Genomic DNA, 14837 nt, shown 5'->3' with positions numbered 1-14837 from the left:
TGATGATGCAAAGTTGGGTAGGGCGATAGTGAATGCAGAAGATGTCAAAATCTTGCAGGATGACTTGGATAGATTGGAGTTCTGGGCTAAGGAGAATGGATGTCAATTTAATTTGACAAAATGTAAGGTTATGCATTTTGGGGTGAAAAGATTAGCAGCAGTATACCACATTGGTGGAACTGTACTCCAGGAGATTGATGAGGCCAGGGACTTGGGAGTGTTGGTGGATAGGGAGATGAAGTTTAGGGGGCACATTGCAAAAGTAGCTAAATCAGCTCATCAGCTCACTTGGTTGTTGAAAAATACCTTGATGAGCAGAGACAAGCAAGTTATTGTACCTCTGTACCGAGCCTTGATAAGACCTCATCTCGACTACTGTGCCCAGATTTGGTCACCTCGGTTCCTTCTTGATTGTGAGGAGGTGGAGAGGATCCAGAGGCGAGTGACTAAGATGATAGCAGGTCTATGGAATGATCCATATGAGAACAGATTGAAGATTTGTGGGTTGCAGAAACTAGTTGATAGGCAGAAAAGGGGAGATATGATTGAGACATTCAAATTGCTAAAGGGATTCTGTAGGATTAATTCAGAGGATATTTTTGAGATCAGGACTGGTGGTGGGAAACTAGGGGATACCTATGGAAGCTGGGCAAGAGTGTGGTTAGCAGGGGTGTTAGAGCTGGTTTCTTTACTTTTAGAGTGGTAAATGAGTGGAGAGTCTGTTGTGGGTGCTATGACGATGAGCGAGTTCAACGCAAGGTATGATAGATACTGTGAGAATGTCATATAGTTGTGTGGACATGATGTTTAGGGCCTCCCTCGATGAGCCTAATGACTCCCTGGAATAATAATAATAATAATAGTGGCCAATGAAAGTTGAAAATTGGTTAGAATCCTAAAGTCAGGTTAGCTGGAAAACTAAGTGGGCTGAATGTGTGCCATCCAAATTTTTGGGGTTTTTATGCCACCATTATTGTTAGGATGAGTGGTTAATTGAAATTTCACATGCTTCTTTATCAGAACAGAATGGAATGAACGTATGAGCAAAAATTTAAAGAAGCATGTGAAATTTTGATTAACCATCCCAATTTTGATTAGCAATAATGGTGGCATAAAAATCCCCAAAATTTGGATGGCACACATTCAGCTCATTTAGTTTTCTAGCAAACCCTGACTTTAGGACTCTGAGCAATTTTCAGCTTTTATTGGCCACTATCCATACTGGTTTGCTGTATTTATATGTATACTTATATAAGTTATTATTTATTTATTTAATTTGTGTGAACATGTTGCTCTCCAGCTTAAGTTAATTTTAACCTAGTAATAATAATAATAACAGGCCTCTAGCTTTGATATAGTAAGGTTTTTTTTTTTATACCAGAGATCAGGCTAATAGTTTAATGGTTGATCAGTAATTTTAGCATACCATGTAGATTGTTGTACAGCTTGTTTCTTTGTATATATATATGCGTATACTGCAGATGATGATCTTAATGTGAAGGTCGAAATGTTGAGTGTTTATTTTGTTTTATATTAAATTAAAGTTTTACTCTAATGCTGTAGTTGGTTCCATAATTTTCTTAATGTTTTCTATTAGGTAGTATAATCCATTTGAGATTGTGATACTCTTTGAACATCTTTAGCTTCACTCTAAACACAGTGTAAAAGAAAATTTGGATATTATTTCTGTTTATGACTCTTGATGTGCTCAGTTGTCCAGAGTCAAAGAAGAATAATGAAGAGTGACTATATTTGCCTGTGATTAGTTAAATTATAAGCTCTGTTTTCAGCTTATGTTTTTTAATTTGTAGATAAGAGTTAGTGATATTAGTGATCTACAGTCATGAGTTACAAACATCCATTAATAAAAAAAAAAAAAAATTGATTGCTAATTATTCATATTATTTTAAAGTGATGGAATATATTATACTATTTATTACAGAATGAGGCATCTGCTATAATGATCCTACACTGTGATTAGATAGTAGAAGATTGATGAAGATTAGATTGATGTGTAGAAGAAACATGAAATGGAGGGTGCACAAGATAAATCTTCTCATACCTTTTATTTCCCAAAGGAGGAACTCTTTAGCCCTTACTAGTTTTGGAAATAAGCAGTAAAACAATCTTTATGGTTAGTTCACTGCTAATTCAGCTTGTGATTATTGACCATTTTGAAGACTGGGTATGACCAAGCCACTGCCTCATAAATTCTAACCAGGTATATTATCATCTGTAATAGTGATGGTTCTATATAAAGGCAGTCAATTTTTTCAAGTTGTTAAAATTAAGAACCCGAGTTTCTAATAAGGGAAAGAACCCTAACTTACCTGTGCCGAAGATTGTCCATCATGGGAATTAACTGTAAAATGTTCTAGGAAAAAGTTGCACTAGAGTTTCCTTTCCAATAATCCTAAGACGTTCCTTTAATCTTTCTTTTGGTTACTTTCATTATGAATGTGGAAGCATTACCAAACAGTTACACATTGGAGGGTTGTATTCATTGTGAAAAATAGTATAGGGAATGCTGTTCCAAAGATCAGAGGTAGATGGAATGAAGGAAGATGATAAAAGGTGTTTATCATCTTGGTGTTGGGCTGCATATAGATGTTGACCATAGCTACTCTAGTTGTTATGAAATTAGAGGAAAGGTAATGGCCAATTCAGCAGAGCAACACCCATGAAAGATCTACAATAAAAAAAGCATAATGCAGAAATAGCACCTATTAGAAAGTAACTGGACGGAGTCTGTGAGAGAAAGGGGGGGGTCACCTACTTGGTGGATTTCCCCTGTTCTATATGCAGTCAAGAATTCTTAAGGAGGTTTGGGTACACCACCCCAAATGTGAGAACGGTATTCTGAGGTTGGTCTGATATTATTACTATTATTAACATCTGATCTCCATGGAGTCAGAGACTCATCATGGGAGGTACACACTATTGCACACAATGCTTATTGAACCGTGACTTAAACTGATTCAGTGTGTCTACATTTGCAACACACTCAGACGATGTATTCCACTCACCAACCATTCTCCATGTAAAAGCCTACTCCTCATTCCTCTGCTCGCACCCTCCTTATACAATTTCCAGTGATGGCCTCTTGTTCTACTCCCCTCTCCCATTCTATGAAAAATTTCTTCCATGTCAACCTGATAACAATCCCTGACTAGCTTATATGTCTCAATTATATCCCCCTCCCTCCTCCTTCTATTTACAAGGTTTTGCAATTTACATTCTCTCAGTCTTTGTACTTCACATTCCAAAGACCAACCACCTTGTGAATCTTCTCTGGGTTCTTTCTAACATATTATCATCACCATGAAAACCTGGTGACCAAATCTGTGCAAGATAATCCATATAAGGCCTGATCAAGGCCTTATACACATGGTATCTTAACCTCTTTATTTCTGGATGTCAGGACCATTATGTTACATCTTCACAACCTGTGCAGTGTGGCCCCTGAATTTTAGGTCCTTGTCCACCATTATTCCCAGATTTCTCATCTCTTCTGCTTCCTTTAAAGTTTCTCCACCAAGTATATACTTTGCATCCCATTGTTGCATACCAAAATCTTACACTTTGCAACATTGAACTAATAGTTACACTTACCTTCCCATTCATGTAATCTATTCAAGTTCTCCTGTAAGACCATAATATTATCTGCAAACTGCTGCACATCACTAGTTAAACCCATCCCATTATCATTAATATATCAATTGAACAACGATGGTCCCAAAACTAACCCCTGCGGCACACCACTAGTGACCTTCCTCTTTCAGGATACTGCACCCCCATATACAACTTTTTGATACCTGTCTGACAGCCAGCCACTTATTCAACTTAGAAGTGTGTTATCTGTTTCAATTTATTTAATAGCTTGTTGTGTGACAGTTTATCAAAAGGTTTTGCAAAATCTAAGTATACCACTCTATATGCATCTCCCTTGTCCAAGGCGTTATAGTACATAAGTAAGTTTGTAAAACATGATCTCCCTTTAACAAACCCCATGCCGATAACTACAGAGAATACTGCTATTATCAACCCATTTCTGTATTCTACTTTTCACCTAGTACCTTCATTAGAACTCCAGATATACAGATTGGCTTATAATTTGTAGCCACAGCCTTATCACCACTTTTATGCAGTGGAACAATTTTACCTTCTACCCCCCTCCCTGGAACCTGTGCTGTTGTGAGACTTATTCAACATGCCAGTGCTACTGCCAATTCCCTGGAACATTCCTTTAAGATGCGAGGCGATGTATCATCAAATCCTATCGCCTTATTGACATAAAGGTTATTCATTTTCTCAAATACCTCCTGCCTGCTTATTCGCAATTAAGCCATCCTCTCCTATGTCTTCTTAAGTTCCTCATGATTCCACCCTGATAAAGATGAAACACCATTATAAATTGATCACTGTATACTTAAACAGTCTCTCTTCTGCAGCAGTTATCATTCTATTTTCATTCATTAACATCATCTTATAATGATTCTTCCTTCTACTTGCCACATATCCTAAAAAAACAACAACTAGGGTTTTTCTTTGTCTGATTTGCCAGTTTCTGCTCGTACTGCACTTTTATTGTCCTTACTGAGTCACTCTCCTTGCTTGTTCTTTGTATTTTTCATGTAACATTATTACCATTATTCATCTTGTACTGCCTCCAAAGTTCCTTCTCATTCCTGATTTCATGCTTAAGTCCTACATTTTCATCCATTTTACCTACCTTATTCAGCCTTTTGACCTTTGGAATATTCATTCACACATTGATGCTGTTATGTATTTCTTTGTCAGTTCCCAAGCAGCATTTATTTCCATACTACTCAACTTCTCATTCTATGCTATAGCTTCAAACTGTCTCCAAACTTGTCATTATCACCAGCCTTGTACTTTCACATATATCCTTTCCTCACAGAAGACTGCATATGGCTAGCCACAACTTAAGTGATCACTCTCACCAACTGGAGGAAAGTGCGAAACAAGCAGAGACAAACAGGTTATTGTTCCTCTGTATCTTGCTTTGATAAGACCCCATCTAGACTACTGTGCTCAGATATGGGCACCAGGGTTTCTTCTCGATGGGGAGGAGGTGGAGTGGATCCAGAGACGAGTGACCAAGATAATATCAGGACTATGGAATGAACCTTACGAGAACAGGCTGAAGATTTGTGGGCTGCAGAAATTGGTTGATAGGCGAAAAAGGGGTGATATGATTGAGACATTCAAATTACTGAAGGGTTTCTATAAGATTAATTCAGAAGATATTTTTGAGAATAGGACTGGTAGTGGAAGGACTAGGGGCCATCCATGGAAGCTTGGTAAGAGTGCAGTTAGCAAGGGTGTTAGAGCTAGGTTTTTTACCTAGCTCAATGAGTCTAAGGACTCCTTGGAGCTGCCCGTAATAATATATATATCCCAAAGCCTGGCAATTGGCCTATATTCAACCCATTTCCAAAAAAGGATGACAAATTGTTGCCAGCTAACTACCACCCTATCTCACTCACCTCAATCCTATCTAAAGTAAAGTGGAGCGATACATAGAGCAAAGCAGCAGCTGGAGCATATGCACAAATGTCTACAGATTGTACCAGCCAATAAAAAAAAGTATCAAAGGAAATATAAATGTATGATTGTGAACGTAAACAATGAAGGAGCGAGTGCTGTATGGAGATTCGTTAGTACGAGGTGTGATAGTAGAGAATTTGACAAAATCGTACCGACCTGGTGCGACCATTAAGGACGTGAGTCTATTAGGGAGCAAAAGCAAAGGGTGAAAGAAATGTTAGCGGTGGCAGGTATGAATGATTTGAAAGGAGATAAAATGGAAATGATAGAGGACCTGAATGAATTGTTTGAGGTAGCAAAAGAGAAGAGTGAGAGAGTTAGGATGATTAGTCTTTTTTCCATGGTATGACAGTGAAGAGTTTAGGAGGAGGGCCATAATTGCAAATGACTTTATGCATGGGTTATGCAGGATGAGTGGAGTGGAATTTGTGGACGTGTGGAGTGAGTTCGATGGGTGAAAGGATCTATATAAGATGGATGGTTTGCATTTGAATGGATTCGGTGTAAGGAGACTTGAAAAGTTGTTGAATGAAGTGGATGTGCAGAATCAGGGAAACTAGATTTATTAAAGGGGGGGGGGAGTAGATATGCAGACCTTAGGGAGGCAGTTGAGTGTATGAATGAGTATAATATGCCCGAGCGAATAAGGACAACAAATCAGAATGAGATAGTTAGTATAAGGCATCAAAGTAGGGATGGGGGCTAACGGGAGTCTGCAATTCATGTATTCTAATGCTAGGAGTATTAGGAACAAGAAGGAAGAATTTTTGGCCTAGGTTGGCACTTTCAGACCACAGGTTATTGGCATTAGTGAAACATGGCTGACTGAAGATGATATAGCTAGTGGGATTGAATGTGAGGGGGTATAGTGTGTTCAGGAATGACAGGGAGAATAAAATGGGGGAGGGGGAGTATTATTGATGATAGCTGATGAGCTGCAGCCAAGGAGAATAGAAGTTGAATTGCAGGATAGAGAAAAGAGCACATTTGAGGCCATTTGGTGTGAGATTGAGGCTAGCAGAACAAAATATAAAATTGGGTGCTGCTATAGACTAGGTGATGGAAAAGATGGTGGAAATAGTATGCATAAGCAAATAGAAGAAATGAGTGGAAGGAGGGTAATTATTATGGGAGATTTCGATGATGGTAGCATTGATTGGAGGGAGGAGAGGACACATGGGAGGAAGGAATTGGGTTTTATGCGGTTATTAAGGGATAACTATCTGCGGCAGCATGTAATTGAAAATACTAGGGGTCAGAGAGTGCTTGCCCTTGTAATTGCATTTGAGGATTTGGCTGTAACGAATATGTCCACATTGCCACCAATTGGTGAGAGTGATCATAGGGTCCTGACTTGGGAGGTGGCTAAAGGTGTGGAATTATCGGACTGGTAAGTATGACAAGCTTAGGAGTTTGATTGGTTCAGTGCCATGGCATGTAAAACTGCAAGGGCTGGATGTCGATAGTGCATGGGAAGCGGTTAAGAAGTTTTTGCAGGAGGCAATGACTGACTGTATACCTAGAGTCCGAATAATAAATCAAGTAGGGATTAAATGGATGAATAACACCATTAAGCTTGAGCTGCAGAAAAAGAAACAACTGTGGAGGGAATTTAAGGAGAAAGGTGACCTGCAGGCACATGAACGGTATAAAGCCCAGGCCAGAAGGGTAACAAGTGTGGTAAGAAAAGCAAAAGTAGATTATGAAAGAACATTAGCCATGCAGGCTAAAGATAATCCCAAACAGTTTTTTCGATATGTTGCAAGTAAAAGAAAAAATGTATATGGCAGATTGCTTTTAAAGAATGCCGATGGTAGGGAGGTAACCGAATCAGTTGATATAGTAGAATTACTGAGTGAGCACTTTGCAAGAGTATATCATCCAGGTGGTGACATTGCAGAAATGGAAGAACCAACAGCTTATATGGGAATTGTGGTGAATGAAGTGGAGATGAATAGTCTGTTACAAAACCTCAATGTCAATTCATCTGCAGGATTGGATGGTATACCAGCTCGTGTTGTATGAGAAGCGGCTAAAGAATTGTCAATGCCTTTGACCATTTTGTTTAATATGCGTCTCGGGTCTGGTTAGTCCCAAGGGGATGGAAAGAGGGGAAAATAGTTCCACTGCATAAAGGAGGTTCCAAGACTGCTGTTGAAAATTACCGTCCGATCAGCATATCAGGAATTGTTGTCAATTACTTCTATAATTACTCTTCTTCCTTCAGTTGGGTTTCTTAGTTTTACATCATATGACCTAAACACATGCCCCAACAGAGCAACCAAAGGCCTTCATTTCTTATTCCATCCAGACTACTACGCAAACCTTTGGTTTTCCAAGAGGTATGCCAAATCAGCCCAAGAAAATAATTCACTTACCCAATACTGCAATTGTGTATTAAGGCTTAGGTGGTTTTTAAAATTCATAATTGAGTTTAATGGAATGAAAACAGCACAAAGAAATTATTAAACAGAGGTTTAGTAGTTCCATTATTTCATCTCAGTCATAGAGACAGCATCTTGGATACAGTATACAAATTATAATAACACATGAAAAACAGTAAGTGGAAGATGTTGCACCAGAAACCTGAAGTTCTAAGAGGGATGCCCTTTTAGGATTAATCTTGGCTGTTGGGTGGACAGTTCTAAGAATCAATGCTTCCCAGATCTTGCAAAGTTTACCACAACTATATTTACTTAGATTTGGTTAGTTTTTTTAAATTTGTTGATGATTCCAGAAAAAAAAAAAGTTTGTATTTGCTGCAATGAAGCACAGTTTTATTCTGCAGCTGATAACACTTGAAAGACTTTTTTTTTTAATTAGCAGCAAATTTAAAAAGACCAACCAAGTCTAAATAAAAATATATTAAAGATACCAATAAATTATATACTTGGTTTTAATCCTTTACCCAAGGAAGCAAAATAATGTTTTTCACATGAAAATATATTCACTGAGTTAATTGCATACAGAGGCTAATGACTTCACATCACTTGCCTTAGTATGTATCCCATATTACAATGCATACACTCTTTCGGACATGTAAAATGCTGTGCATAATAGGAAGGGCTGCTACCCAGACTGGTTTCGACCTTTATTGAGGTCTCATCAGTGGAAGCCAGACCCGGGAGAGATACCAAGGTTGAAGTAATTTCGAAGTCATATATATTTCTCATATACAAGTAGTCAGAAGGTACTGGACCTTATTAATAAAACTCTCTGGATGAGAGAAAGATGTTGAAAGTTTTTTAATTTGGTTCTATTATACTTTAAAGATACCAGGAAATTATGAAATTCAACCTCACTCTCTCCTAGGTCTGGCTCCCACTGATGAGACTTCAATAAACGTCGAAACTGTTCTGGGTAGTGGCCCTTCTCATTATGCATAGCATTTTACATGTCCAAAAGGGTGTGTGCATTGCAATATGGGATACGTACTAAGGCAAGTGATGTGAAGTCATTAGTCTCTATACACAAGTAGCTCAGACGTGAATATACTTTCACGTGCAAAACATCATTTTGCTTCCTTGGGTAAAGGATTAAAACCAACTATATAATTTCTTGCTATCTTTAACATATAATAGAACTAAGGTAAAAAACTTTCTATTTCTGAATAAAAATAGTTGAGTTAAACTTTCCAAGATTTAGGAAACATTAATTCTTAGACTCCCTCTCCCCCACTCCAATAACATTGGCTGTTGGGTAGAAGGTCTGAAATATCTGTTATAGATATACAATATTGAAATGATTAAACCTGTGTTTAATTATTTCTTTGTGTTGTTTTCAATCCATTAAATGTAATTATGAGCAGTATGCAACTTCTGCAAAATGACCATCAGCAAACCCAAGTCAGACTTTGCAAGGGTCAAGTAAACAACTTGCTCATTTTGCTTAAAGTTGCTCCTGATTATGTCATGCTTACAATAGTTGTACCCATCTGGCATCCACCTTACAGTATGGAAACAAATATATTCAACTCATCCAAAAGAAGAGAGCCAGCCTTCTTGGCTGAGTAGTAGCATACCTGCTCTCTCTCTAACAGGTTGTGGGTTTGTATCCTGCTGCAAGCATGGATGTTTGTAAAAACTTCCTCTGGACAAGTTTGTATAGCTCTTTGAGTTTATAAGACTTGTCTTTTTAATCCAGCATTAAAATATCATCCTCTTCAGCTCACCTTCAGTTCCATTAAGAAATAATGGGGAAAGGCATTAATAGTCAACTCCTTCACAACCTGGCATTCATACCAGTTAATCACTGGTATTGATTCACCACCCTTGATTCGCAGCAATCGTCTTGCCAACAGCACTCATCTGTAAACAACTATGGAAAGGTTTGTGAAAACCTTTCCATAATTCTTTTAATGAACAAAGAGGAAATCCAATTTCCTCTCTGGTCATTCACTACATGTCAAGGTGGATAGCTTCCTTTCTTCAGATGTTCCTACCATTACTGAAGTACTCTGGGACTCTGCACTTTCAGCCATACTGTTTCTTCTATTCACAAATGACCCTCTATTAATAACTTCAAATTCTATCCATAGATTTTTCTGATAACAGCAATCTCCATTTTTATATTTCATTTGACAAAACCTTACATTTCTCATTTATCCCATTCTATATATAGTCATAATCAGGGTCTTAAATACTGATCTCCTTTCAATATTTCATAGTGAGAAAAATTTGTCAACTTGCTTGCCAAAACAAACCAAGCAAAACCACACTTCACTTTTCATTGCCATTGATAATATTCAAATTCTATGTGAGATCAGATTTCTTCTTGGATTGGTTTATGCCTCTAACCTTTCTTGGCTTAAGCACATCACATCCATGGCATCCTTTGACTCAAAAACAAAACAAAGAAAAAGCCTTTCTCTGCTTAATTACTTCATTTGTACCATTTCCTGATATTGTACATTGTCTTACCATCTACATCTCAAATTTTTTGAACCTATCCTAGCATATTATTCTCACATATGAAGTTTGTGATCTGATTAATTGGTGATCTTCTCTTATAGACACACTCTAGCCACTTTTCACAGACATTTTATTTTTGCTTTATGCCTCTTCTACAGGTATTTTCAAGGTCACTGGCTGCCACTATTCCTCTACTTTCTCCTTAAGCCTCGTAAGTATGCAAGCAGTATCCATTTATAGTCTGGTTTCAGACATACCAAACCAACTTATCTTCCTCTTTTATTCCATTTGTGTTTCTGTTTTGGAACAATCTTCTCTACAGTTTTAGTAAAAAAATGCAACTTCTTGCTCAGAAACATTAATAGGATTACTTCTTGATCACCTGCCCACACACAGCAGTGATGTGTTATAGGTTCAACCATTTGTGTATGGGATTGATATGAATTTTTTAAAAATTATTCTAAAGATGAAAAATTAACAATCCAAAAGTAATTAAATTTGATATTTAATATGAAAGTAAATGAATTGTAGATGTTTTACACAAACTGCTTGATATTTTGCAATATTCATTTAATTGGCACATTTCTAATTTTGGAAGAAAAAAAAACCAAGTAGAATTTCAGTTAAGAGTCAAATGCAACCGAACAAAATTATGGGTATTGTCATCATCCATTTAGCCAGACCCTGATATTTTGAATTTGACTAAATGATAGTGACAGGGCCCTTTATTTTGTTATTTCAGAACATTAACAAATACAACTACTTTTCTTTTTGTAGGAAATAATTTTTTTTTTTTCATATCCACGTACCTCTGTACTTAGCTTGGTATTGCATCATCATCAATAAGTTAGTTTCTTCTGCATTGCACAATAAAATAGGAGCTGACTTAGCATAAATGCATGATATTAATCTGAAACCTGTTTAATGCCTTAACATTTTCATATAGCCATTCTGTAAATTTTTTTCATTAGCTCATTTTTCACTAGGAATATTGTTATCATACACTTTTCATACTCTTTCAAGTTCAGTGTTGACTAAAAAAAGTTGAATAGTGTTGAGTCATTTATTGACTTTTATGTTTATACTGTATATAGTTGAATATATGTAATAACTATTAGATTTTATTTATAATAGTCATGCTATAACTGTAAGATGTTTCTTGCATTTTAAAGGTAAATGCACATGAATCTATTAGCACATTATATATATATATATATATATATATATATATATATATATATAAGCATTTTTTAGAAAGTTTTTAAAACTGTTAACTTTTTAACAGGTGTTATTTGTGCGTGTGTATATTATATTAAGATTTTATTGTTCCATTTTTCTTCTTCTTCTTCTAGCTTTACAACTCTATGAGTTTTAGCTTGCAAAACAATTTTTAGCTCTTTTCTGTGCAATATTCTTCCAATTCTTAACTTTTAAAGTTGTTAGATCTTTTTGTACATCATCATTCCATCCTTTTCTTGGTCTACCTTTCTTCTTTTGTCCTAATGGTTTCCATTCAAATATTTTTTTAACTCCTCTATCTTTTTCCATTCTTTCTATATGTCCCAACCATGCTATTCTTTGTCTTTATATATCTTACTATATCTTTGCCATTAATTATTTGTTCAAGTTCATTATTTGTAATGAACTTGAACAAAATATCTTCCCAGAGGCATAATAATCATTACTGTAATTTGATTTGGTGTTTGTGGCATTTAAAAAAAATGATAATTGCCATCGGTTATATATTTTGTTAACATTTGTTTGTATTTTATTATTATGAGAAACTGCATTTTGTAATTGCAGTCGACAAAAAAAAAAGTGCCAATTAAATATTGTTAAAAAGTATCAAAATTTATCTCATTTAGTTAGTTAACATTGAATATATATAATACTTCAATGGTTGTAGTATGTGTTTTGGTTATATTGAAAGATATTATTTCCATCTTTACACAAAACAGATTAATTTGACTATTTAAGTGGCAACAAAGTTTCTGTGGGGTTCTGTTAGTCTAGTCTCACTGCAATTGCACATTTTACAGTTCTCAAAAAATATTCATTAGGTATGAAGTATAGTGTATATTTCTTACCCTCTTATTTTGAATGCATTCACATTTGCACTGATGCATGCATGCCATGATTGATGATATTATCACGCCTTCCATGGAATCAGCAGACTCATCGTAGGAGATTCATTCAACTTCTTCTTCTTCTACAGCTTCTCCCACTTAAGTGGGGTCACTGTTTGTTATGAGTCTCCTCCACACCTTCCTGTCTTGGGCTGTCACCACATCCAAGTTCTTCATCTTCAAGTCCTCTTCTACCAGCTCCCTCCATCTCTTCTTTGGCCGCCCACACTTCCGCCTTCCTTGCACATCCATCTGCATGACCCTTCTTCCCACATATTCGTCCTCCCTCCTCATCACATGACCAAACCATCTCAACCTTGCCTCCTGTATTTTCGCTCCTAAGTTAGTAACTTTCACTGTTCCTCTGACATAGTCATTTCTCAGATGATCCTTTCTGGTCACACCGCACATCCACCTAAGCATTCTCATCTCTGCTACTTCCATCCTGCTGATGTTATTTTTCCTCAGGGCCACAGTTTCTGTAGCATATGTCATAGCTCCTATAAATTTTGCCTTTCAGGTTGATCGGCACCCTCTTATCGCATAACACTCCAGCCATCTCCCTCCAGTTCCTCCAACCTGCTTGTATCCTGCATCCCACTTCCTTCTCAGCTCCTCCATCTTCTTCCACTGTTGAACCTAAGTATCTAAAGTCTCTCACCTTCCTGATGACATTTCCTTCCAGCTCCAGATCTGTCTCCTGGCCACCGCCCACTGTGCAACACATATACTCTGTCTTACTTCTGCTCAGTCTCATACCTCTCTCTTCCAGTACTTTTCTCCATCTTTCCAGTTTAGTTTCCGCTTCTTCTCTTGAATCTACACACAGCAAGATGTCATCTGCATACAACATTGTCCAAGGTGCATCTTCTCTCACCTCCTCTGTTACCACCTCCATCACAATATTAAACAGAAACGGACTTAATGCTGACCCTTGATGCAAGCCAACTGTTACTTGAAAACTTACTGTCTGTCCCAAACAGGTCCGAACACTTGTCTTCACATTTCTGTACATTTCCCGCACCAACCTGACATATTTCTCCGGCACCTTCTTCTCCCTCAGACACCTCCAGACTTCTTGCCTTGGCACTCTATCGTATGCTTTCTCCAGATCAATAAATACCAGATGTAGCTCCCTTTGTTTCTCTCGATATTTTTCCATCATCTGTCGTAACCCAAAGATAGCATCTGTTGTTGATCTACCAGGCATGAAGCCAAATTGTTCCTTTGCAATCTCCACCTCCTACCTCAATCTACCAAAGAACCCTTTCTAGGATCTTCATTGTGTGGGACATCAACTTTATTCCTCTGTAATTTTTACAGTCTTGTGCATCCCCTTTACCCTTGTAGATGGGAACAAGAGTACTCTCCCTCCATTCCTCGGGTATATTTTCCTGTTGGCAAACTTTCATGAACAGGTCCCACAGCAGGTCAATTCCCTCTTCCCCTAGTGCCTTCCATGCCTCCACTGGAATTCTGTCGGGGCCCACCACTTTTCCATTCCTCATCCTCTTCATGGCCTCCGTCACTTCCATTCTACTGATGTTCTGCACCATCCCCTCAGAAGGCTGCCCATCTCCTCTGTGAGTCCTTGCATTAACATAAATGTTGTCAGTTGAATGAATCTCCAGGAGATTCATTCAACTGACAACATTTATTATATTGAACCTTGAAATCTTTCACACTTACTGGATTAACAACATTTCTGGTAATGTGTTCAATTCATCCACAATTCTCGCTGTAAAAAATCTACTCCTCATACTCTTCAACATTTTTTTATCTATCATAAGTGAACAGTACCTTTTAAGTTGGAAATGTTTCTCCAGCAACATAAATATTAATTGCCAACATTAAATTAAGTTGTTTAGACTGAATTGAGTATAATGGATTCATATAACAGCATTGGTTATATTATGGGTTTTGTATGTACATTTAATTTAGGTGTGAAAATTGCTGTTGGCGATGTTAACTCAATGCAGGGTGTAACAGATTTATAATTTAGGTAAGAGACTTTAAATGTTATTGTTTTACTAGCAGATCGAGATATCAGTAATCTAAGCATTTGTTACTATAATAAATAATAAACGCACTAAGTGTATGTTATAATAATGATGATAATATAATTTATTATAACACATTCGCTGAGCAAGTGTTATTATGGATATACTGAATGGTAAAAAAAAACAAAAGATATTAAACTATTAAAATGATTTTATCCTTTAATATGTTA

The 14837-nt window shown here is 36.9% G+C and overlaps 1 protein-coding gene across 1 annotated transcript in view; it reads left to right on the top strand.

The window, feature by feature from the left end:
• Window positions 1-14837, top strand: part of Rok (Rho associated coiled-coil containing protein kinase) — a 484157-nt gene that overhangs the window by 22334 nt on the left and 446986 nt on the right. The window contains exon 2 of the mRNA XM_090392113.1: window positions 14549-14609. The gene's annotated coding sequence lies outside the window, so the exon portion shown is untranslated. The remainder of the gene's footprint in view (window positions 1-14548; window positions 14610-14837) is intronic.

This window comes from Typopeltis vanoorti, chromosome 4 (genome assembly GCF_054136105.1).
Source record: "Typopeltis vanoorti isolate ZY-2024b chromosome 4, IOZ_Tvanoo_1.0, whole genome shotgun sequence".
NCBI lineage: Eukaryota > Metazoa > Arthropoda > Arachnida > Uropygi > Thelyphonidae > Typopeltis > Typopeltis vanoorti.
This window is presented reverse-complemented; position numbering and strand designations above follow the sequence as displayed.